Genomic DNA, 26984 nt, shown 5'->3' with positions numbered 1-26984 from the left:
TGTCTCTTGCCTCTGAATTCCCACAATGTTTTGTAGCTATGTTTAGATACTTGTATGCAGCAATTTGTTTAAACACAGATGCACTGAAATTGATACAGGCCTCTTTGAAGCCTTAATCTTCGATATTTCCTAGCCCAAAAGTAAAGCGTTTGCTGTGTAGCTGAAGTAAAGCTTCTTTTGATTTCTTCAGACCTGAACAACAGCCTGTCATTCAGGGGTACTGCTTGTTAGGCGGAAACCTGTGCAGTTCCCTCTGGGACCACTGCAAAAGATTTAGGACTACAGGTGTTTGGCAGTAAACCCACTTGGTAGCAGTCTGTACCACACAGATTCACTTGGTAGCTGTGGCTGAGCAGTCAGACTTCCCTCAAGAAGAGTTAGGCAGTATGTGGAGTATACAAAATAGGGCAATCTACACAGTAAGACAAGCAAACACGCGACAAGGCTTCGGTGTAAAAATATATAGTTATTTATTTATAAGAACACATCTATAGAAAACACTCTGGCACTAATACGGCAAACGATTTCAATCACAATTACTATACGAAGGAAATATCAATCCCCCTAACAATAGTTCGACAAGTCTAGGTTCAACGGCACCACTTATTTGCAGACAGAGGTGTATGCTTTAACCTAGATGGCACTCTAGTATTCGTTAGGACGGGAGAGAAAAGGCGGGTTAAGAAATCAACTCGATACCAATATTTTTAAGAACAAATGCAAGGCAAGAAGACAGGAACCACTGTAGATTCCAAAGTTCAGAGGCCAGGCCCACTCGGAGAGAGGCAAGGCGATGTGTCCCAAAAAGTATCTTAGTGGAAATGCACTTCGAGTCTTTATCGCAAATTGTTATGGAAAGATTGGACCAGTTCAGAACAACAAGTTAAAGAAAGCTTGGAGGTGACCCAATGGAAAGGTGAGGATTAAGACACCTCACTCTATCCGGCAGAAAGGGAAGCCAGGCGGACACGGTACTTTGTTTGTGGAGAGACAGCTCCGGTGGGGCAGTTGTTCCTGGTGGTGGATGCACGTCGGGTCTTTGCCAAGAGTAGAGATGATCTCGTTGTCGAAGAAAAGTGAAGTCCGGTGCACCAGCAGGGAAGAGGCCAGCCGCGGAGTGCTCCGTCACAAGGCACCACCTTTTGGTAGCGGTACAGGGGTAGTGGCTATCCGGTTGCCGAGGTGCTCTGCATGGGCAATTCGACCACTGCGTCCTGGAGCGAAGAAAAAGCGAAGGGGACTGGTTGTTCCCACCAGTCAGGGGAAGAGACTCTCCGGCAGGGAGATCTCCTCTGTCGTCGGGAAGTGGTGAGTCAGTTCCGCAGGGCTCCACCAGAGGTGTCATCGTTGCAGGTCGGCTCAGCTTTACCCTCGTCGGATTCTTAGGTCCTGTGGCGACTTCTGAAGATCCAGTCCCAAAAGCCCTGCTTTTATGCAGAAAACCCCCATTCATTCAGCCTAGCTGTCAATCAACACATGCTAAGTGGTGAGCGGGGATGCTCAACACTTGGGCCAATCACTCTAGAGTGCGACCGGAGTTGGAAAGGCAACTCGGTCCAGGGTGCCTAAACCCCCTCCCACAAACCCGTGGTAACCCAGACAGAATGGCACCACTTTGGAGGGTCTCTGTACAGAAGCCCGCCAAAAGTGGAACAAAGGGCTCAACCTTTGGTTTAGGAGTCACAGAGACGAATACAGACGCCATTTTAAAAACCGAGTTCTGGCAGAAAATACCATCCGATAGACTTATTTAAGATAAGTAAACCGGTGGTATGTTAGAGATTAACGCAAAAGGGATCAATCTCCAACAATGGGAAGAATCCCATAGGGTTACATTCGGGGTCGAATATAACAAGTAGTTTCCACTGCCACCAGCCAAAACTCGATGAGGGGGGACGGGACAGTGCCCCCTCGAATAACAGACCCAGGAGTAATCGAATTACCCCTACTAGTATGTCCACAATAGGATGGTTTGTACTAGTTCTGTTAGTAAATTTAGGTCTAGTAAAGCCAATGGTGACTTTACATGCCCGGTGAGACGGTAGTCAGTCCCCGGGTATGGAGTCTATGAGGGCAGTCCGCTAGGACGCCCCAGTGCTACGGCACGGAGGGTGCAGTATAACACACATAGCAACACATATGAGACCCTATGGAGTAAAAGACCCCATAGCCCATAGAACACATTGACATTCAAAGGAATTACACACATTCATGTCCAAGAGTGGGAGAAAAAGAGTCTCACTCTTGGCAGGATGGAAAAAACAAACTCCAGAAATCCAGCAAAGCTGCTGGGGGACTCACTAGGTTAGGAAATTCAGCCTAAACAGAGAACTCTCCCTAACACTGCTCTTGTCTGCTGGAACACAAGGTGAATGTGAACAGGCATGGCAGAATCTCATTAATAAAAATAGTGTGTTGAGGAATCAGAGGAAAAGAGCATTAGAGCGGCATTATTTTTAAATGTAAATATTTCCTTTTTCAACAGGAACTTTGGGCTTGCACCAAAGCAGCAGTGCTTTTTCACTCCCCTTCTTTTGTATATGTAAGAACACACTGGCAGGCTTTCTCAGTATGCCCCGTTGTTCCATCCTGCCCAATATGCTGTTGGCAAGATGGTGTAATCAACTTTTTGTAGTTGCAAAACACAGTTTTGCCGTGAGGCAGCAATGCTCAAAGGAGCTAGCACAGCCATTTTGCTGTTTCTGCTGAAGTGCACCTTGGTTCTGGATAGCAGTACTGCTGAGTGGGTATATATATCCCAAAAATTCACACTGCTTAAATTACCCATTCAGGTACATAACACCACCCCCATTCCCATCCAATTTGCCCTATTAAATGCAAGGTCGCTCCCAGCACACGCCTCTGAGATCCGTAACCTACACTAAACTTAGATCTGGATGCCCTTTCTAACACAAAATCGTGGCTGCATGAAGCAGTGGGGCCAGCTATCTCCATAGCCCTCCATAGCCCTCACACCAGGATACACCCTATTGGCGCTCATAGTTAAGGACTCCCTACTGATCAGACGAATCAACTCCCCAATAGGGGATAATGCAGATGCCCTAATTGTGAAAATATCCCTATCACCAAACTGCACGATTGTCATCCACATTATCTACCAGCCGCCCCGGCCCTGTACTTCACTTTCAGGAAAACCTTATCCATCTTCTAAGCAACAATCTATAAAGCACCACTACATCCCTTTTACTGGGATACCTAACCCTTGGCCTCAATGACCCACAGGACAAACAAACAAAATCTCTGGCCAAAGCGCTTTCAGACTTGGGATGGGCAGCGGACCATAACTGCAACACTGACATCATCTCCAACATCCCCTGCCCTTGGACTGACCAGCACCTTATCCACTTCTCCATCCCTGACACCCTTAAAACCATGACACCCATCATCCCTTCACCATCTGCCCTCACCAGAAGTGTGTGTAAACTGACAAAAAACAATATTCTAGCATTCCTAGAGATCTCTGCCATCATGCCCCCTTTCTCCAAGGACCGCATTGCCCTGGCAGATCTTTACAATCAGACAATAAAAGAATTAATAGATGCTATCGCCCCATGGTAAAAAAAGAAAGCGAAAAGGAAATTACACGCTAACTCCTGGTTCACAACGGAACTCAAAGAACTACATTCCCATAAACGCTTAGTGCTCAGAAACTGGCAAGCTAACCCACAGGAAACCACCCTACTGGCTTACATTAAACTTGCTGTCCACTACAAAAAAAGCATCACAGCAGCCAAATCCGCCTCTTATAACTCGAGAATTACTAATGCCAAATCTGAATCGAAAGAACTATTTGCCATTTTTAAGGAGGCACCCTCCCCAGACACTAGCACCCAAGATCTCATAAAAGATTAATCTTGGTGCTCAATCATCCAGCCTGCTATCCTCAATAAAATGTAACTCTTACTGAAGAAAATCAAATCACACTCCGCTGTCCTAGCCACATCGGGCTTGCCCACCACACCACCTGGCAATGTTCACTCCATAGAAGAAAAAACACTTTTCACATCAGGAGAAGTGTCCAAATTAGAAGTACTTGCCATCTTGAAAAACATAAAACAATACAATTGTAAGGGTGAAATTTGCCTGGCCAAGGTCATCAAAGATTGCACAGACACTGTAACGCCCTTCCGGACAGCTTTCATAAATTGCTTGTTCGCCTCCAACATTGGGGTCGCCCTCTCCTGAAGAAACCATCCCTAGATCCAGCATCACCAAACAACTATAGACACTGAAACCTTTTTGTTGAAAATACTGGACAAAGCTGCACACAATCAGATCCAACTCTTCCTAGAATATAACAATACCTTAGGGAAAAGGCAGTCAGGTTTTTGCCCTGGTCATGGGACCAAAACAGCCCTTCTGGACTTTAAGAACCAATTGGTGAAATAATGGATGAAGGAAAGCCGGAGCTTCTCCTCATTCTTGACCTGTCTGCAGCATTTTACTTGGTTGATCACACAACCCTTTGCAGACAACTCATTAATACAGCCCAATTCTCCCAGGAAGCTACTGCCTGTGTTACCTCCTTCCTCAAAGGGAGAGCCATGAAGGTATTCTCAGAGGAGGTCTGCACCATTCCTACCATCATACACTGCAGAGTCCCACAGGGCTCTTGCACATCTCCTACACTGTACAATCTCTTCACCCTACCACTCTTCAATGATCTGGACAATCTCGGCATAGCATACACTAACTATGCCAACCATACCCAAGTGCTCATTCCCCTCACTGGCTCCTATAAAACAGATGAGGAAGCTCTAGGTAAAATCTACTCCACTATTCAAGCCTGCATGGCAGCCAATGGGTTATGCCTCAATGTGGATAAACGGATCTCCTCATAGTAGATCCCAAGGAAACGCTCAACAAGCTGGACAAACAGTACAATTCCTTCAGCTTTGACAACTCCCAAATTCCAGTCTCAGCAGCAGTCAAAACCCTGGGGGTGTACATTGACTCCACGCTCTCAATGACGTGCCATGTAAGCGCCATTGAGTCCTCAGCGGCCTTCACGACTTAGCTAATAAATGCGGTCAAACCATACTTATCATCTGCAAACTGCCTCTCCATTGCAGGAGCCACCATTGGATCCAAGTTAGACTATTGTAACGTCTTATTTGCTGGCACGTCCACCAAAAATCTGAACCAACTTCATGTGATTCAAAATAATGCGCTCAGGGATGCCCTCAGCTTCCCAAAAAGAGAGCACATTGCCAGCACCAGACAAAAAGTACATTGGCTGCCAGTCAAAGAAAGAATACTATTCAAGATGCTGTCTATAACACACAAATGTCTTTCAATCACAGCCACCCCTTATCTGACAGAACAAATCACCAGAGCAGTATCATCCAGACCCATAAGTTCACACCACTCCAACCAGTTAAAAGTCCCCACCTTCAAAAGGACCAAAGCAGGAGAGACCTGTTTCACGTCCATTGCTCCTAAGTATTGGAACACCCTCCCCACAACCCTTCAAAATGAGACATCCTATCTAGCAATCCCTAAATCGCTCAAAACTGAACTCTTCAATTAGCTCACCCAATACTCTCGGCCGAGCACCTACAGTACTCTCTGCCCTCACTGGAGGAACTGGATGCCTCAAATGTTGTGGTGAGCATAGTAGTTCAGTCACTCACCCTGCATCCAGGCGGTCACCTGCACGCGCTAGCTTGCTCTCTGTTACCTCAATCTTACTGACTGTATCTTGGCACCTCATCTTACTTACCGTCTTTTGTCTCTGTATGTCTCACCTGTCTGGCAATGGGTTCAATGTAACCAAGAACCACACCAAGGTGCTCCTGTCATTGTCTGTGTAACTAAGTAAGCGCTGCTGTAACAGTGCCACAATGACCCCAGGCCGCTTTGTGCACTTTATAAATTTAAATAAATAAATACAAATACATCATGCATGAGTAATTTGGTTCTAATTACTGGAATTGTAATCTTACTATCTAATGTCAATATTCCAGGAAAGAAACGGCATAGTAGTTGGGTCAGATTTAACAAAATCATGTTCTGTTAAGGGGCATCAGCCCAGTGATAGATCTAATTCGGGGGCAGAGCCATTCTCTGGATAACATTCTTATGAGACCACACCTGGCTAATATATATCTTCAATTGTGGACAAATCTTCGAAGTGGTCCCCTGTTAAAATCGTGCCAGTATCATTTTGGGATTGATTTTGTACCGATGGTGCAGATAAATTGGGAACACGAACAGTCAGCCATGAAGAGCCAGACACAGACTGAGTATTAGAATTCAGCAAAATCATTGATTGCGGAGATGGTCTTTGAGATGAGAACTGGGTTTCACATTAAGGCAGGCAAATAATGAGATACAGGGGGAAAAAGACGGTAAGGAGACCACCCTGGCAGGTTCATGGCCCACAGTGCTACTTAAATTTGAATTCAGTATATAAGAAGCCACAGCAGTGTTGGTAAACCTTATTACAATGCAATCTCTTTACGAATGTTTATGTCTTGTACCTAACCACGGGGCAAGACTAGCCATCAACAAACACAGATGGTTGATGATCGGGCCCCTGATCTTTGTGTTACTCCAATTAACAGCTTTGTTCAAAAGAGAAATCTTAGACGCAGGTTGTTCTTTCATAAGAACAGGGGCATTAACTATAATCGCCACCAATGGAACAGCAGCAGGTGAGAACTTGAATATGAATGATTTTGTAAAAGACTTGTGTCTGTCCTCTCTAAAACTGGATTAATTGGACAGATTGCATGTTACTTGAGAGGTGTGAGAATCAACCATGGGATTGAGTTCAACATTACATATGACTGCTTGATTCCCTAAGGCAAGGGCATGTGCAGGTAAGGTGGACAGACTTTCCCCAACATTAACATTAATTGAACCCTTCATAGATGCTAGATTTCTCAAAGAACCATCATTTATGGTCAATGTCCCAAGGGTCCTTGTCCGAATCATTAAAAAAGAAGTGATCTATTTCACATTAGTAGCTATTCTCTCCAAAGATCCTGTCAAGTCTGACACTTCCTGATTAAGTCTGCAACAGTAGGTGTAACTAGTGGAGTATCATTGCTACTAGTTCGGGTTGCACTTTGAAAAGTCTTTGCAACAGATTCTGTGGCTTGCATGGAAGATTGAGAAATGAAGGGAACTGTTAGAGCATCCATCTCTAGTGTAGTTAAGGACAAGGCAATCTCAGTTGTGTGGGACTTAAACATAGGGTAATCACAGTTCTTAGAAGCACAGGTGAAGCACAGTCAACTGTCACAACAGTCTTGGTACAATTGATGATATCAATTAAAGGTAGTTGTCTCACTGTGCATAGGCCTTTCCCTAATTTATTCTCTTTAAGTGTGATTCTATATTTGATCCTCCCAGACATTTCCTTTAAATAGGCATCCACGCTGCCTCTAGGTTTAGAAGAAGAGGTAATGTTCGGTTTTCTCATTTCCTTCCCGGCCATGGAGCCGGGGAGGATAAGGCCTTTCATTTCCCCGTATCACAAACATATACAGTTGTTTTTAAATTGCAAAGTGCTAATTAGAGGTAAAAAAACTATAAAAGCCTACACATGGGGGAGAGTGTGAGGCAAAGTTGAAACACTAAAGCTTATGTGTCTTATTGGAACTTCTCTGGTTGTGGTGTACAGATACTGCAGAAACTTGAAATGTGAGTTGGTGTCATGATTTCCTAACGAGTTCCCTGATTAAACCCATGTTTCCGTAGGTTATTATGGCTCTGTCATTGAGAGAAGGTATTGTTCCCATTCAGATCCATATAGTAAGTCATGGAAAATTGGGATTCCAAAATGGCCGCCTAGTGGTGTAACCAGGAACTAATCTGTAGGTCTAGTCTTTTGCGACCTCTGTTACAAGTACTCAATTTCTGAGGAGACTCGCGCTTCGTGTTGCTGACTGCGTTGCAGTACGGACGCTCACCGCGGTCTCCGTAGAATTTTAGTCAGAGTTTCCCCGCCTTTAAAATTTTCAGTCAGAATTCCTTCGTCCTGTCCCATAGTCTCCTTCACTGCTCTCAGTCAGTAGTTTTCTTTATTATTTGCTGTCCCTTAGTTACCGTGTCCTCAGTTCCAGTCCGAAGTTTTCCTGTCAGAGTTTCGTTGAGGAATACATCTTACACACACGCACCAGTTTCTAGGCTTCCCGTGGGTTACCAGTGTTTAGTTGTTCTTTGTTGCGAGTGTTTAGCAACGGATTAGTCACTGTGCATTTTCGCATTTTTGGTTTATGCTATACGCAGTTGTTCCGTGTGCCAATGTTTTGAAACTCATTTGCTGTGACAGGTTGTTGTCACACTGCCCGAAAATTTGCCAAGTTGTGTAGCTGTTGTAGCTAGGTCAACATTCATTTTGCAAGAAGGTGTTCCATCTCTTTCCACATTACACTCTGCTGGTAGTTTAGTTAGTTCCCTATAGGACAGCGCTACACCTCTCATACGGAATAGAGTGTCATTTATATTTCCACTATTGCCCTCCAGTTGATTGTACTAATGCCTTTTTCCAGCTACACTCATATATGACTAAATAGGCATTATCTTCCCCTTGTCACTAGTCTCCTTTATTCTTTTATATAAGAATACAATTGGCATCTAGACTACACCGTTTCTTCAGGACATGCGCCCCTGTATGAATGCAGGATGGAGGGCTCACTAAAAAAGAACCTTTGGTGAGTTTTCCTGATGTTGGTTATCATTCTATTTTCAGTACTGGAGAGTTCTCAGAATAGGGTAGGAACATTATTAAGGAGGGTTGTTATCTTGTCATCCTTTCTACAGGGATTGTGTTTTACTGAAGTTCCAGGGAGTTCTTCTGGCGTTCCCGCAGATTTGACAGGTGAGCGTTACAGAACGCGAAGCCGCATTTTGAAAATATCTGCCTGAGCGCCATGGAGACTCCTGAGGTGGACCAGCTGGCTCAGTTATTGGGGGAATTGAGGGCGAAGGTTCATGCCGCACGTTCTGAAACGTGTGCATTGCGTAGGGAGCTAGTGGTTAATAGGGACCGTACAGACGAATTGGCACGCCAACTTTTACAAACACAGGCTGGTCAAGTTCCCTTACCCGCAGCTAATCCATCAGCCCCTGTTCCCGCTACACCCCAAGCTCCAGTCCAAGTAATTGTTCCTGGAAACATTCCCTTAGCTCCTCCTGAGGGTTTTCTGGGGGATTCTAAGAAATTTACTGTGTTTATGAATCAGTGTAGGTTACATTTCCTCTGTCGTCCAGGAGTATTTCCCACTGATCAGGCCAAGGTGGCCTTTATTTTATCTTACCTGGGTGGTTATGCTGCAGATTGGTCAATTCCCCTGGTCAGTAGAGACGACCCAATCTTGAGGAATCTATCAGAGTTCCAGAAAGAAATGGAAAAACTATTTGCACGACATACCCAGGGTCAGGCCCTAGATAATGAGCTGCTCTCTCTCCGACAGGGAAACCAAGAACTGTTGGCTTATGTGGCAACCTTCAATAGACTAGTAGCAGAATCCAATTGGCCCAATGAAAAAAGAACAACCTTGTTTCACAGAGGATTGCGAAGTGAATTAAATGATGTCTTGGCTCAAGTAGTCAATCCGCCAGATGGTATTGCTGACTTTATTGACCTTACTATCCAGTTAGGCCAGCGATTGCAAGATAGAAGAGTGGATCATTCTCGTTCCGAAAGTCGGACTTATTTTGCGCCCTAAAGAAAACCCAGTAAGAGCTGGCCCGGATACTCGCCCAGAACCGATGCAGTTAGGGGTTGTTAGGGGGCCCATTTCGCAGGCTGAGAGGGACAAGAGGCGTCAACAGCAATTGTGCCTTTACTGTGGCAAACCTGGACATTTCCTAAAAGATTGCCCTGTGAAACCTCCAAGAAAACCTATTGGAGGCATCAACCAGGAAACAGCGAATCAGATTTCGGAAAACTCCAGTGCCCGGCAAGTATAGAGGTCAGCTTGTCGAGCATGAAACAGGGAGTAATGACCTCTCACTTTGTCTTTCCAATTATCTTATATAGTCCAGAACAGCCCACTAAGATGCATGCTTTACAAGCCTACATAGATTGTGGTGCCATAGGGAACTACATGGATTCTAAACTGGCATGCAAGTTATATCTCTTCCTTGTGGACAAATCCGAAGCAGACAATGTATCTACAGTAGATGGTACTCCTTTAGCTTCTGGGCCAGTCACACAATGTACGAGTGACCTTATCATGCTTTGCCAGGAAAGTCATAAAGAGAGGATAACATTCAACCTTATAAGTGCTCCACAATTTCAAATCATTCTAGGTATGCCTTGGCTCGAGAAACGCAATCCCACTATAGATTGGCGCTCCAGATCCCTCACCTTTGCTGCTGAATGTGAAGACTCCTGTTCTATGGTTGGTAACCTAAAGAAATTAGTTCTCGAGAGAGCATCTACTGACTCAACGCTTGGATTGATTGGAAGTTTACCCACGGATTATAGGAAATTTCAAGAAGTTTTTGAAGAGAAATTGGCCGAGGTATTGGCTCCTCATCGTCCCTACGATTGTCAGATTGACTTAATTCCAGGAGGTCAACTTCCTTGTAATCGAATATATTCATTAACAGAGAAGGAGGATGCCCATCTGAAGAAGTATCTAGACCAGTATTTAGCGAATGGGTTCATTGGGCCTTCTAAGTCCCCTGCTGCCTCTCCTCTTTTTTTTGTACCGAAAAAGGAAGGAGATCTCAGGACTTGTATTGATTATCGTGCCTTAAACCAGTTTACAGTCAAGAACCGGTACCCCATTCCACTCATTTCAAATTTGTTAGATCAAATCAAGGGCGCCCAGATCTTTACAAAATTAGATCTTCGAGGTGCATACCATCTCATTCGAATAAAGGAGGGTGACGAATGGAAGACTGCTTTTCGCACCAAATATGGCCTTTTTGAGTACCAAGTGATGCCCTTCGGATTGTGCAATGCTCCGGCAGCATTTCAATGTTTTATGAACAATGTCTTAAGGGATCTGCTGGATGTATGTGCAGTGGTCTATATTGACGATATCCTGATTTTCTCCAGAAACCACCAAGAACATGTGAAACATGTTATAGCTGTGCTTCAAAAACTACAAGAAAATTCTCTTTTTGTGAAGCTAGAAAAATGTTCTTTCCATGTTTCCGAAGTCGAATTTCTGGGTTTTGTACTATCCTCTCAAGGTGTCAAGATGGACATGCGAAAGGTGGAGGCTATACTCACTTGGCCGGCTCCAACTTCTGTGAAAGGAGTCCAAGGTTTTTTGGGTTTTGCTAATTTCTATCGTCGCTTTGTGGATAATTTTCCCCAATTGGTACACCCCATTACGTCCTTGCTTAGAAAGAATAAAAGATTTGAATGGACCAAGGAGGCTGAGGAAGCCTTTCAGAAATTAAAGACCAAATTTACTGAGGCTCCAGTACTGCAACATCCTCAAGCTGACTTACCATTTGTCGTGGAAACTGATGCCTAAAATGTTGCTATGGGTGCCGTCCTGTCGCAGCGCAATCCAGAATCCCAGGTCTTGCACCCAGTGGCATTTTGGTCGAAGAAACTCTCTCCAGCTGAACGCAATTACACCATTACTGACAAGGAGTTGTTAGCCATCAAGAGTGCCCTGTGGGAGTGGAGACATTACCTCTTGGGAGCTCAGCACACGATTACCATCCTCACTGATCATAGAAACCTCCAGTATTTACGTTCCGTTAAGGCCCAATCTGCCCGCCAACTGCAATGGGCCTTGTTCTTCGCAGAATATGACTTCATCATCACGTTTAGGCCTGGAGTACGGAATGGGAAGGCTGACGCGTTATCTCGAATTGGCAATGGAGAGGAAGCGTTTGTCTCTTCTGCTCCCATGAACGTCATCGCCGGAGAAAGAGTCCTGGGTTTATTGCACAATGAAGAACCATATTTCGAGAACCTGAAGAAGGAAGTTAAAGAAATCGTTACTCGAGAAGAGCTGCTAACATGGGTAAATCGAGGAAATCCATTCAAGGTCCAAGATGAATTACCTTACTATCAAGATCGGATGTATCTCCCTACAGAGACAATGAGAAAACAAGTAATTTCCAACTACCATGGCTCCCTCATTGAGGGTCATCCCGGAGTGACCAAGACCTTGGAGAAGATCAAGAGGTACTACTGGTGGCCAACTTGGCATAAGGATGTGACTCATTTCATTCAGACTTGCGGAATTTGTGCACAAAACAAGAATTCAAAAAAGAAACCAGCCGGTCTTCTGCAACCTTTAAATGTTCCATCCAATCCATGGCATACCATATCTATGGACTTTATCACGGATCTGCCGTCATGTGAAGGTTACAATACCATCCTGGTGGTGGTAGATTTATTTTCGAAGATGGCTCATTTTGTGCCCCTACAAGGAATTCCCACCGCTGCTGGCCTGGCAAGGAGTTTTTTAGAAAATATTGTCAAACTACACGGGTTTCCTTCCATAGTCGTTTCTGACCGGGGGAGTCAATTTGTTTCCAGATTCTGGAGAAAGTGTTGTGACCTGGCCCAGATTGATGTTAGGCTATCCACTAGTCACCACCCACAAACGGATGGTCAAACAGAGCGCACTAACCAGACCCTGGAACAGTACTTACGCTGCATGCTTCATCAAACTAATGATTCCTGGTTAGACATTTTGTGGGTGGCAGAATACGCTTACAACAATTCTATCCACTCTTCTACTGGTCTCACACTGTTCTATACCTTGCATGGTCGACATCCTCGAACATCTGCATTTGACCCTCCGGATCCACTAGAAATGCTGGCAGTTAGGAACCTTCACGACAAGATTGTAACTGCAACTAGGGTGGCCCAAACTAACTTAGTGACGGCTAAGGAATCCCAAAAGAAGTTTGCTGATTGACATAGAAGTACTCCTCCCAGTTTCCATGTTGGTGACTCTGTCTGGTTGTCTTCCAGAAATCTGGCCTTAAAGGGTTCTAAGAAGTTTCTTCCCAGATATTTAGGACCATTTGTCATTGAAGCTGTTATTAATCCAGTGGCTATGAGGTTGACACTCCCGAAGAAAATGAGAATACATCCAGTTTTTCATGTCTCTCTATTGAAACTGGTAGAAGCAGAGACACGTTTGCCACCAGCACCACCCCCAGTGGAGGTTGAAGACGATCAACCAGAATTTGAAGTCAGGGAGATTTTGGGCTCCAAGATAATGCGTCATAAAGTATTTTACCTGGTAGATTGGAAGGGTTATGGTCCCCTAGAGAGATCTTGGGAACCTTTGGAGAACATTCATGCCCCAAGATTGTTAAAAAGATTTCATCGTAACCACCCAACCAAGCCGGGAGGGAAATCTTTGATGGGGGGTACTGTCATGATTTCCTAACGAGTTCCCTGATTAAACCCATGTTTTCGTGGGTTATTATGGCTCTGTCATTGAGAGAAGGTATTGTTCCCATTCAGATCCATATAGTAAGTCATGGAAAATTGGGATTCCAAAATGGCCGCCTAGTGGTGTAACCAGGAACTAATCTGTAGGTCTAGTCTTTTGCGACCTCTGTTACAAGTACTCAATTTCTGAGGAGACTCGCGCTTCGCGTTGCTGACTGCCTTGCAGTACGGACGCTCACCGCGGTCTCTGTAGAATTCCAGTCAGAGTTTCCCCACCTTTAAAATTTTCAGTCAGAATTCCTTCGGCCTGTCCCATAGTCTCCTTCACTGCTCTCAGTCAGTAGTTTTCTTTATTATTTGCTGTCCCTTAGTTACCGTGTCCTCAGTTCCAGTCCGAAGTTTTCCTGTCAGAGTTTCGTTGAGGAATACATCTTACACACACGCAAGTACCAGTTTCTAGGCTTCCCGTGGGTTACCAGTATTTAGTTGTTCTTTGTTGCGAGTGTTTAGCAACGGATTAGTCACTGTGCATTTTCGCATTTTTGGTTTATGCTATACGCAGTTGTTCCGTGTGCCAATGTTTTGAAACTCATTTGCTGTGCCAGGTTGTTGTCACACTGCCCGAAAATTTGCCAAGTTGTGTAGCTGTTGTAGCTAGTTCAACATTCATTTTGCAAGAAGGGGTTCCATCTCTTTCCGCATTACACTCTGCTGGTAGTTTAGTTAGTTCCCTATAGGACAGGGCTACACCTCTCATACGGAATAGAGTGTCATTTATATTTCCACTATTGCCCTCCAGTTGATTGTACTAAGGCCTTTTTCCAGATACACTCATATATGACTAACTAGGGTTTATCTTCCCCTTGTCACTAGTCTCCTTTATTCTTTTATATAAGAATACAATTGGCATCTAGACTTCACCGTTTCTTCAGGACATGCGCCCCTGTATGAATGCAGGATGGAGGGCTCACTAAAAAAGAACCTTAGGTGAGTTTTCCTGATGTTGGGTATCATTCTATTTTCAGTACTGGAGAGTTCTCAGAATAGGGTAGGAACATTATTAATGAGGGTTGTTATCTTGTCATCCTTTCTACAGGGATTGTGTTTTACTGAAGTTCCAGGGAGTTCTTCTGGCGTTCCCGCAGATTTGACAGGTGAGCGTTACAGTTGGCCGCATTTTGGAAAGAGAAACATTGTGGTCCTCGTTATGAGTTTGGAGGTAGCCATGGTGCTATTAGTGCCATGGCTGCCTCCAAAGTTGTGTCCGGGTCCGGGGACTATGAATGAGGAATTACCGGGTCATTTCAACCTTCGAGGACCCAGTAATTCCTCATTCACAAAACCATTCCCCATTCCCATTCGAGCCCCCTTAGGGCTCAATGGAATGGGGATGGAGATAATAACTGGCCCGTTAATAACGGGCTCGTTATTAGCTCCTTTGTCCCCTCGCGGGACCCGGAAATGACGTCTGGTTTTACCAGACGTCTGTTCCGGGTCCCGGGAGGGAACCTCGTAATAGGGCGGAATGGGTTTACCGGCACCGGCAACATTACCGGTGCCGGTAAACCCATTCCGCCAACCTCGTAATGAGGCCCTGTGTCCTTTAAATGTTCACTTTCGGTAACTGGGTAGCAGCTCCTCATGTGTGTTACCTCTTAAAGGTTCATTTGACAATAACAAAACACTTTCATTCTGTAAAGATGTCTACTGATGCCCATTGCCATAAGTTAGCTTTATCTGATAATGGTAATTATGACATGTATTTCCAAACTATCCAACTCACTTGCCATGTTTGCTTTCATTGCAGATAGGAGTGGATAAGTGGAACACACTGTTTCCACTGTGCAGTCTGGACAGCACCAGATATCTACAAAAAAGGCCCGTTGTGGCTTGGGTGACTGCTGTGTTTGTGGAGTTCGAACAAACCCTGTGCGCAAATTCTCTATTAAGCTACATTCGGTGAGCTGTGCCCACCATTGATAATTGGAACCTAATATAGGAAGTTATAATTGTAACAATCTTATGCGCCCTCGCATGAGCCCTTTTTTTCTTCACTTAACCCCTTAAGTGCCAAGGACAAGTATGCTCGTCCTTTTGCATAGACCTGCATAACAGCCTAACACTTAAAAGCTTGGAGGTGGCTGGGAGAAAGCTAGGCTAGGTTGCATTTTAGGAGCTACAGCAGCAGCTTGCCACTATGTACATATATTATCTTGTACGGCTGCGAGGGTCCGGAAGTGGGGTTGGTTGGTACGGAATTTAATGATGGTTTTTCGATGGGGTCATGGCCTGTGCTTCAATTGTAGTGAACATATGGATTTTATCGTCCGGCTACGAGGGCTAACAAGGTCAAGCCTGCAGCTCCTACTGTTTTTGCCGTTGCTCGTGTAGGAGAGTTGTTGGCAATTTTGCTTTACACATGTTCTTTGTAGTGCTGATGATTCAACATGTGATTTATTCACACTACTCTCACTGTTGAAGGTAGTATGCAGCCATGTTCTCTGGGGCTAATTTAAACTGTATAACAATATATGTTTCACTGCTGCTGATGATTTTGGTGGCGTTCCCCCTCAGTAGGGGTAGTTGAGGATATTGAACATCTTTTTTAATTGATTGGATGATTTTGACGTATTTAATATGGATTTATATTTCAAGTGACCAAATTCTTATAGATGTGGAAAACTGTCAGCAGGGGCGCGTTTTCATACGTCGGTTCCCCTAAAAAAAACACTGGCATGTTTCCTCAAAATTGCTTCTGGACTTTTTTGTTGCAATATTTGCTGTCCTTTACAATTGTCTTTCAATTTTACTATGAATTTTATGTTTAATGTTATGCTTGAACTTGGTGACTTGAGTTATTTTAGTGGGAATGTGAAATGTGTTTATTTAGAGTTTGCGCTTTGAACTTTTTGCATCATAGTTATTGCACTCTTTGACAGTATTGCATCATTTCACTAATTCCATTATTTTATTTTCATGTACACTGCATCTGGACTTCTGACATGACCAAATGGATGGTGATGTCACTAATTTCAGACAGAGGTCCGTAACTACTAAATTAATGGCTCCCCTAAATCATGCCAGAATGTTAATTAGTGAGACAGGGATTTTATTGGGTAGCTAGGAAAAAACTATACATTATGCTTTCATACTAATGATATGAGAAGAGGAAGAGTACATGTTAGAGTAGGAGCAACCACAGAACAGGTTATCGTGCCACGTTCTTTCGAGAAGGGGTGACTGATACCTTTTTTGCATTTTTGTAAGGAACTTGGGGTTGGTCACCCTAAGTTACCTCTGGAAACCCAGATGTGGACCCTTGCTCACTGTGCTCAGAGAGGCACAGCTCCACCTCACTGATGAGGCTCAACAAAGCTGAAACACGTGTATGGGGTTGCTGTTGGTACTCTTGTTCAAATGAGGTTTGCCTGGCATTTCGGTGCTGACTGCCCTTCTGGGCGGGAAAACGACTGATATGCAAATGGGTATGGCTGCAGACTCTCACAGTAGGTAAAACCACAGAACAGGTTATCATGCCATGTTCTTTCAAGAGAGAGGTGCCTGCTACACTGTAAAAGCATACCATACAAAATTCATACCATCCAATAGGAATATATAAATGCATATTACCTATAATACAGGTTATAACAGCTAAGTCATCAAAATATGATTACAAAAGTTTAGAGTTAATAGATTAAATGTGGTTGCATTTTGTGATATTTAAATAACATGGCTGTCTTCATAAATTAGGCATTTTAACTGCAACGTGCTTGAACTAGAGCAGGTTTAACATGAGCATGCATTAAGTGTCACGTGGTTCCTCTATTAGAAAAGGAAAGCATTTTTCAATATGTTAGTTTTCTTTTTATTGTGTTAAATAGCATTTTTAAGCAGCAATGTCTTGTAGAGACAAAATCCTATCTGGACATTGCATTGCTGTTTCTTGGCCTGCTTCTGAAGACAGAATGTTCAGAATGCAGTCAATGTCCATAGATATTGACTGCACTCTAAACAATCTGATTGGATGAGAGTATGGCCCTCATTACGACCCTGGCGGATTTCGCGGTGCTAAATGCACTGCGAAGCACGGCGGAAAGCCGTCGATAGCGCCATGGGGGTTGGCGGATTTACCACCCCATGCCGACCTTGGCGGAGCGGTAAATCCCCAATCCCCATTCTGCCCTTCCCCATTCCCATTCTTGCCCCATAGGGTATAATGGGAGTGGGGAAGGAGTTAATTACGCCACCGTAAAATACGGTGGCGTAATTAACAACGAGGTCCCGTAGCGCCATGGTTTTCTCCGCCTGGTAAAACCAGGCGGAAAACGGCGCCATGGCGCTACGGGAACTCGTAGTGGGGCGGACGGGTCCGCCGCGATTAGCGCTGGCGGAAACCCACTCCGCCAGGGTCCTAATGAGGCCCTATGCCAATTACAATTTCTATGTGCTAATAATACATATATAAATAAATAAAATAAATAAAACAAAAAATGGTACCTCAAACGGTTTTGAGGTCTCCAGCAAACAGTAAACATGAAGTGAACAAGGTATGTGACTGAAACTCCAAATTACATCACCCATGAAAATTGAAATGTATTGTATAAGCCAGTTAAAACATTGCAAAAGTGAGCCGATAATCTTAAAAGCCTATAATTAGTTTTCTCTAAGTGCCAAAATGGTTGACTTTTGTGCACACATTATTTCCAAGAGCGCAACTAACGATGTAAGCCATTTCGTGAGAATGCGTAGTATCATCTCTGAAGAGAGTTTGTAGGGGACTTCTCCCTCCCCAACTTCTGCAGGCCTTTACAATTCAGTGCAAAACGTCCATCTTAGAGCATTTTTTCCAATGACATGGGTTAAAAGAACGTTTCATATATGATCAAAAAGAGCTCATTAACCAGTCCAAGTCTTCACTATTTACCACACTAGCAAAACTAAACCTATACACAGAAAAATGTGCATGCACAAAATAAAATCATTTTATGTTTAGCATAACAAATAGTTTTAGTTGTGGCACAGAGCTCAGAGAGCATGCAGAATATGTTTAATGACATTGGGGAGAAAATACTACAAATATTGCTTTTCACAACTGATGTGGCTGGCAAATAATCGGGATGTGATACTTTATTGCCAGAGGAATCAATGGCAGCTAAAAGGAGTGTTCTTGAAAACATGACAATAAGCGTTCATGTGCTACTTCAATGTAATCCATGTGCCAGGAGAGCATGCCTCCTCAAATGTGTGTCAAGATGATAATTGCATCAGAATAACTACACCACCGAGCATGATAATCAGAATTTGCCCATCAAAATAATGGTGCTACAAATATGCCCAACAAGAAATGAGAAACCATGAACAAATCAGAGCCTACCAGTAGCTTCTGCCCTCAAAGTTCCACTGATATTTGACCAGCTGAGCAGTGGCATAGGAAAGCGCGCTAATAATGTTACAGCCCAATTTCAAGAGGAAGTTTAAAATGAAAGAACATTTTTTAATAAGTATAAAGTATCCCTTTTGGCAAAGCTAGCTACTTTTGTACTCCCATAAAGATCATTTGATTAAAGGTAGGGAGTCAGGTCTGATCAGATCCCTGTTTTGTAACCCTAACATAGCAAGTGAAATGGCTGGGCACATAATACAGACTTTAGTTATTTTCCTCTTCCTTCCTCGCCCCATCCTAGTCAGAATTCTGTAAGAGCATCCCTGAGGTTTCTTATGGGGCCCCTTTGAAGAAAATCACATAGATTTGCCTTTCAGGTTTATAGCTGCAACGCTCACGGCACAACAGATGGGGTGATTGTTGCTGTAACAAGGGGCCCATCTTCTGAAATTAACTGTTGTCAATTAAACAAGATGCATGGGGATACTGGGGGCACTAGAAACAGAACACATGATTATATTCAAAAGCCCTCAGCAGCTGAGCATAGAAAGAAACAGAAAGTTCAGTTTTCTAGACAGTTACTAGAGTGTACTATCCTTTAATACAAATAAACAACACCTTTTATTCATTGTTCTGTACTTCCCAAACATCTGACTTCTTCTTTGAAAGTTGCTGATTTGTTCTTCACAACCAAGATTGTTCTCCTGTGCCTCTATGTACTTAGTTCCGCATCCTGTGTTGTCCTCCCATACTACTTGACAGAGCTCTGGAAAAAGTGAGGGATTGTATCAGTAAAATATTCACCGGGAAATTTGCATACCCGCAATACTTTGCAAGCAGAACATATTTAGAGCCTCACTACGATACTTTGGGCAGCTTGCAAAAAATGTCATGAACATGCTGTAAAGACTAGAGAGGGGTATCTGTACTTCTGACCTCTATATGGTAGGGTGTTGGCACAGAACACCCAAGCCAAGGTGCTCTATTATGGTAGAATGGACGAGCAACCAAGACTTAAGCTCTCAGGAGGTGATGCAGGCAGGTTCTTAAGTGCAGTGATTACCCAAAGCCCAAACAAAAGAATGTCCACACACTATGTTAGGTGATACTACATCTTCTTTATATAAAATAAGGTTTGCTACCCAAAAATATATACATATAAATAATAATACTTTATACTTGGACTATGTATTGAAAGAATTGAAAATACATACACTCTATGTAGTACCACACAATACTTAAATTCAATAATAGATGCACTAAGTGCAGACAGTTTTAAATAGGCATGTGAATTCTTAAGTGAGGTGTATCAGCATAGAATATGGAAGAAAAGAAGGTTAGTTGTGAACAGTGGTAGAATGCTTTCTTTAGACTCGATATTAATTTCTGTGTGAAGACCCCCCACCAGGGTAGCCTGTCATGAAAAGGTTAGGGAGTAACTTATTTTGTGTTTTACAGATCAGTCCAACAATGTTCAATAACCTTCTGCTTTATTCAAAATGTTATACCATCCCAAAGTACCTGAGGGGCCCCTTGCATGACTCCTGAGGCTACCAGATGCTCTTCCTCGTCACAGTACCTTTGGTCCCTTGGCAGGCAAATTGGCAGAGTTTCACAGTTTTATCCGACGATTCCCTCCAAAGATGGACCACCCTTGGAAGAAGGAGCCACTGGGATGCTGAGTCCAAGAAGAAAAATGGAACCAAAGCCTTTCTGTAGTGTAGCAGTTTCACTCTTTGTGGTGCTCTCCTTTGGTCCACGATTTCTCTGACTGTAGAAGTCCTGTGAAGATGAAACTTGCTGTGGGCTCCTTAAAGGCTTGGCATATGAGAGTAAGAACCCTGGGACCATTCAATGTCTTCTGGTGGGGACGGTTGCATAGGACACTTTTTGTGGTGGGTTTCAGAATATCGCAGTTTTCTGTCTTTCGGTTCTTCAGTGCTGCTGCCACAGCATGGACCTCTGGGCGGCTTTGGGCAACCTCCTCTCAACTAATGTAGTGGACCATAGAGCCTCACCAAGTATGGACCCTCAGGTTGTCTTCCTTAGCTTCTGGTGGCAGGAAACCCAATGCTGGACCGTCCTCTGCACCCAGTGACTCTGGACTCTCTCCGGGGGGGAAAAGTGGTCAGTCATGATGGTAAGGATGTCCTTTGAATTGTCCTTAGGCAGATTGGAACTTTCTCAGCTTTAGTTGTCCAGCAGCACTATGCCAGTGTACCCCTTCTTCTGGGTAGTAGACAGCAACGGCTTCCAGTGGTCACAAAACTCACCTGCCGACCCTGGGTGACACCAATGGACTTCTTTGACTCAAGATGTCTGGGCATTCCTCTTCAGGTCTCAAGAAGACCCCTTGCCAGGACTGGTTTCCAGGGCACTTCGGATGAAGAGCAGCAGTTTTGCACGATGGTCCCTTGTAGCTTGGGGAGAGGCCTCTTACGCAGGTCCTCTCTGGGTCAATCCTCGGAAGACACAACAGCTTTCACATTACATTGAAGAAAATGCAGCAGCAGACTTCTCCTCCAGCTGGGCTTCAAGGAACAGCTTCTTCTTGCTAAGCTTTGACTTCAGCTTATAGCTTCCCACTATACAGGTGTCTCAAACTCAGCAGGGCCACCGTGTCCAAATTGCATTGTCTGTTCCCCAAACTCCATTGATAGCAGGGCCACCGTACCCAAACTGCATTGTCAGACTGCTTTGACAGGCCACTCTCCCACTATACAGGCGTCTCGAACCTAGCAGGGCCACCGTGCCCAAACTGCACTGTCGCTAAGGGAGACGGAGACTAAAGACCCAGGGAAACGGAGGCAACAACTCCAGCCAACCCTTACCATCCCCCACCGCCTGTACAGCCACAACTAGGTACCACAGGGCTGTGGAACGGACGAGATACCACCAATCACCCCACAATCTGAAGTATGGACACTAGCAGCTGCGCTAATCATGTGGGGGGGGTGAGGAGCATGCAAAGTTATTAAGGGAGCGGGCGGAGGGGACAGCTAAATCCTCAAACGGCCTCGATTGCAAAAACGGGCACATACCTCCTGAGGCACAGGGCGTACAAGCATCCCGTTGTGTAAGATTACACAAGCCCAACTGGCTCAATCCAGGATAGAGATACCAACTAACCAATACCACTAACAATTTCCTTCTCTGCATACACCTCTCAAACTCCAAATCAAACACAACCACAAACCTCTAGCGCAGCAAACCGCATGAACTTCACTACACTGCAACAACAACAAAAAACACACATAGACTCGCACATCAGCACACGACGACTACCGGCCGCATACACCCCAGGCCCAGCCGATGGAACCACCGGGCTGAAGCTGCCAACAGCACATCACTGCACTCTTGCACTTTTCCAGCCTCCACCCACTAACCAACCCCTCCCTCCCTCTTTCAGAGCCGCCAGAGCGCCAGGGGACCACTCCGGTGGTGATAGTGTGCGGTACAAATGACCTTTAACATTAACATTAACATTAACATTATGAACAAATTGGTAAGTGACAGGTCCCCAGATATACATATCTGTCCTTCATTCAATATGGCTGAGCCATACTCAGTAAACCAACAACACAGAAGGGCATTCATGCAGGCAGGCAGCCAGTCAGGCTCACAGGCATGCAGGCCATTCACTCCACCCAGACACCTGTTACAAAGAATGTAGATTGGGGCAAATACCCTGCCTTTCAGCGCACTACACTGCATTCATGTCAGTTTCAATTAGGGCTGTCTCATTTATTGTGTCACACACACAGAAACCAGAAACTCACAACAGGGAATGTGAGTTGATCTCCAACTCCATTCACACAGGTCCCACCCCTAGGGTGTAACCACAACAAACAGCCCCTGGGAAGGTTCCATTCAGTCTGACAGGAGGCAGCCACAGAGCCATAGCCCCAGCCTTTCCAGACTTTGGGAAACATGGTAAACGGCAATAGAAACAAAAAGGCCACGGGAGCCATCTTGCCTTTGATCAGGAATCCACTGATTGAGGTTACATATCATGGTAAAGTTATTCATATTACAGCCAAAATAAAACTGTTGTTGCATGTGCCTTTTTAGTTCTTGAGAAAGTGGGATTTGTCTGTGTGTGCTGCTAAAAATCTTCTGATCGGGACCCAGAGTGTAGCAGGGCAAAGCACATGAGCCCAGTTTAGATGGAGCATTGATAGTGACCTTTCTTCGAATCCGTTGCTGTCTGTTATGTTAAGGCATGCTTTAAAAGAGCCTCCAGTTTGTGCCAAAAGTAGCATAAATCCAACAGTAAATATTGTTAAAGGTCCTGCAGCTAATCACTATTATAATCAGTATATGCTTTTCCCCCATTTTACTGGTAGTAGCAACAAGGCAACCATAGCCAACATTAGGATTAACTTATTATATATTTGATTGGTGTGCCAAAATGAACCAAGGGTGCCTTAGAATAGTAAATACATTCATTGAACAGGCATGTCAGATGCTGCTTTTGTGTAGCAATATTGTTAAGGACACTAGTATTGAAACCCATAACGACCAAAGTGTTCAACTAGTGAAGCTTTCTATGTCATCCCATGCCATCTCCAAGGGGGTTTATTTACTGAATTTTAGAATTTTATCACTGCAAGGCTTGAGAATACAATTTCAGATTTCTTTTTTTAGGACAATTCATTATCTTCTTCCGGCTACTCTGGGTAACGTTGCCTTAATGGAAGAAGTTCACTGGAACAAAATCTAATATATGTTGAACATAAACACCTTTATTTCTGAATGTTTGCCCTGTAAAGTCAATGATTTACAATCAAAGCTTGGTGGTATGAATTGGCATTCCTTTAATGATTCAAACAATATCATTTCATTCCAGAAAACAAGGGCAATAACTATCATGATAGACTAACTTTAGCATTCCCGCTACAAACGAGGCTTGCCAACCTAGTGGCATCCTACTTACATGGGTGAAGATTGATCTTAATGCCAGAATTAAAGTAAACACTCTGATATGCAAATGTGTACATTTATATTTCCAAAGGTCCATTATCCCTTTTAAAATGTATGTTTGCCTCCAGCATGTCCTTCTTCATTAAATGCAATACAATCCTTGGAGAAATGGATTGACATTGTGAAAGTTCAACACAACCAGGGACGAGGTTTTGATAAAATCCTGGTAGATGATTTTAATACTCAGTTTGAACCTACTGTGTACAATATATTTCATTGATGAAGATGAAGCAAGGCATATTCTTGAGCTTCATACTACTCAATCAGAATTCTACATGGCAATGCATTACAATTAGAAACTTTATTTGTGGAGCAAGTTCAAACAATCCACAATTTACATAATTGCAGGGAAGTACCTAAAAATGTACTTATTGGGTAGACAATTCTGCTAGTCATATAGACTTAGGGCATCATTTTGAGTGTGGTGGTCCAGAAACAAGGGAACCGGTAAACCTACCGGCACCCTTGTCTCCGGACCGCCACATTCCGAGTCTGCCCGCTGCTCCCGACAGGTCAGACCGTGCCGGGAGCAGCGGCCATGGTAAGCAAAGCCATCACGGAAGCACTGGCACCATTAGCCATGGTGCCGGTGCTTCAGTGAACCCATTCCCAGGGGAATGGGGACTAACATTTACCGGCACCTATCTTCCCGGTCTGCCGGGACTTGTAATGTCATGTCTCGATGGCACCAGGAAGCTAGGTTCCGGTAAATGGGTAGCACCGGTAGGGTTACCGCCGGACTCGTGATGAGGCCCTATATCTTGATAGACATCCTGCAATGGGGGCTGTTAACAGAATTGTGGGTTCAACAATGTGTAAAGTGTGACCATTTGTATTTTGTATTTGTATTTATTGATTTATTAAGCACCTTACACCAAAGGGCTGTACAATTGAACAACATAATACATAAACACACAATATAACAGTTGAAGCAAATACATTATGAATCAATCAACAAAACAGTGAAAAGAGCAATTAACTGAAGGGGATAGGTAGGGAAAGGGAAAGGATAGGAGGGGAGTGGTGAAGAAGGGTAGGAGGAGGGAAGGGGAAGGGTGAGAGGGGGGAGGTAGAAGAGAGGGAGAGATAGTTAGGGGAAAGAATAAGGAGGGGGAGCAGAAGAGGGGAGGTGTTTCAGGGAGGAGAGTGGAGGAGAAGAGTTTTAAGGGAAGTGCAGAATGAGGTGAAGGTGGGGGAAGAGTGGATAGCAAGAGGAAGGGAGTTCCAGTGTAGAGGTGCTAGGAGTTGGAAGGAGCGGAAACGGGAGGAGGCACAAGGGGACGGAGGTACAGTGAGAAGGAAATCGTCAGTGGACCGAAGGGAACGGGAGGGAGAGTAGAAGGAGAGAAAGGAGGAGAGATAAGGGGCGAGCGAGACCATGGAGAGATTTGCAGACAAGGCAGAGGAATTGAAATTTAAGTTGGGAGTGAAAAGGGAGCCAGCCAAGGTAAGATAGAGAGGTAGAGATGGAGTCAAGGGCGGTAAGTAGACAGAGGGTACGAACAGCAGAGTGGTAGATGGTCCCTTGGTGGTAACTTGGAACATTGGCATAGCTAAATGTAAGTTGTATGAAGGTATTTCAGATATTAGTGGCTTTTTTAATCGCTACTTCATAAGATAAGTGGACAGGCCTAGTGTCCAAATAATGTATCTATTCAACTGTGATATGGATATTGAATGCATTGTTTACATCCAATATCACCAATAAAAGCTTCCCAGCTCCTTGCGAGTAAGTGAAATTGTCCAGCATTTCTAGAAAAGGAGAGAGTAATAATCCTGTAAATTATCCTCCACAATCATTGCTTTATTGTCTTGGAAAGGTTTATGAAAAAGTTCTTGCCGCTAGTTTCAATCAAAGGATAAATTAGAAGCACATACTTTGCGAGGTGCACACTGGATCTGTTAAAGGGAATGGGGCTATTTAGCAAGCTTTTAGATTAGCATTGATTATGCAGAAATGTGTTGTTCAAAAAAATGTTGCCTTTTATCAGTTGTTCATTGATCTTCAGGTTGCCTTTGATAATGGGAATAATTTCAATTGAAATTTGTTATGTGGAGCATTTGCAAACCAGGATATTCAACACCAACTATTAAAATGGTTTCTGCTTGTATATCTGATGTGGTGTTTTAACTGTGGCCATTTTGACTGTGTTTTTTTTAATGGGGGTTCCCTCCAGCCTCCTCTAACCCATCCCCACCACCTCATACTGCACCCACCCTCCTGATCCCCTGCCCAAACACACAACATGTGGGATGTATTGACCCACTCTGCTATACTATGCGGCATCACTCTGCTACTTATGGTGCAAGAAACAGCAACAATGGCATCAAAACTCTTGTGCGTGCCAAAGACTTCCAAAACCGTGTTCTTCAACACACAAAAAGATGGATGCACAACCTGCCACCCATGGTGCAGTGTCGTGGAATAGAGCACACACTGCAGAAAATGTACCAGTGGTCTCCATGACAAGCAAACAGTGTGCAGAGGGAAAAGCAGCACTACTTTGCAAGTGAAACTCAAAAATCAGCATGTAAATGACATTTACTTTGTTCCTAAAAACTCCAAAATGCCTGTACGCAACACTTCTCAACATCCAAAATCTTACTTGGCGTTAAAATTCAGTTAATCTAATGAAGCATTGTGAATGTACAAAGTCCTAAAATGTGAATAGAAAAACATTCACATTCACATTTCTCAGAAAAACTGGATTGCCTGCGGATGACAGCTCCTGTCAAAATCTGTGTGCAGCAAACTGGGCTACCTGTGAATGACAGCTCTGTCAGATGAGCTCTCCTGATGAAACTTTAAAGTGATCCAAACTAAAAGTCTGCCGGAGTAGCAAACATAAAATGATTGTCGCTAAAAGGAATACAGATCTCAGTTGTGTTTTTGACCCCACAGGTTTAAAGCTAAGAAAGCAATGTATCTATGGCATTTGATGCAACAAGTTTTTTTCTGCTGTATTTTAAGAAATTAAGAATAAATTAGCCCTGCTGGGCCTGCAAGAAGTGGAACAACAGGTTTCTCCCAAGGGGAGGGAAATCCTCTCAGCAGAAACTCACTGATAGATGATAATTGTGGGTTAGGCCAGACTTTCATCTACAGCCAGGGAATGAACAATGGCAGATCCCCAGGCCAGGAAATGGACGTGTGAAGGGGTCATAAACTGCTCCTTGAAGGAATTCCCCAGAGGAGGGGGCAGCTCCCTGAGCTCCAGGCAGAGACAACATGCGGGCCATTTGCTGCTAAGAATA

The sequence above is a fragment of the Ambystoma mexicanum genome, chromosome 5q (assembly GCF_040938575.1).
Source record: "Ambystoma mexicanum isolate Mex_15411 chromosome 5q, UKY_AmexF1_1, whole genome shotgun sequence".
Taxonomy (NCBI): domain Eukaryota; kingdom Metazoa; phylum Chordata; class Amphibia; order Caudata; family Ambystomatidae; genus Ambystoma; species Ambystoma mexicanum.
Note: the sequence above shows the minus strand (reverse complement) of the source record.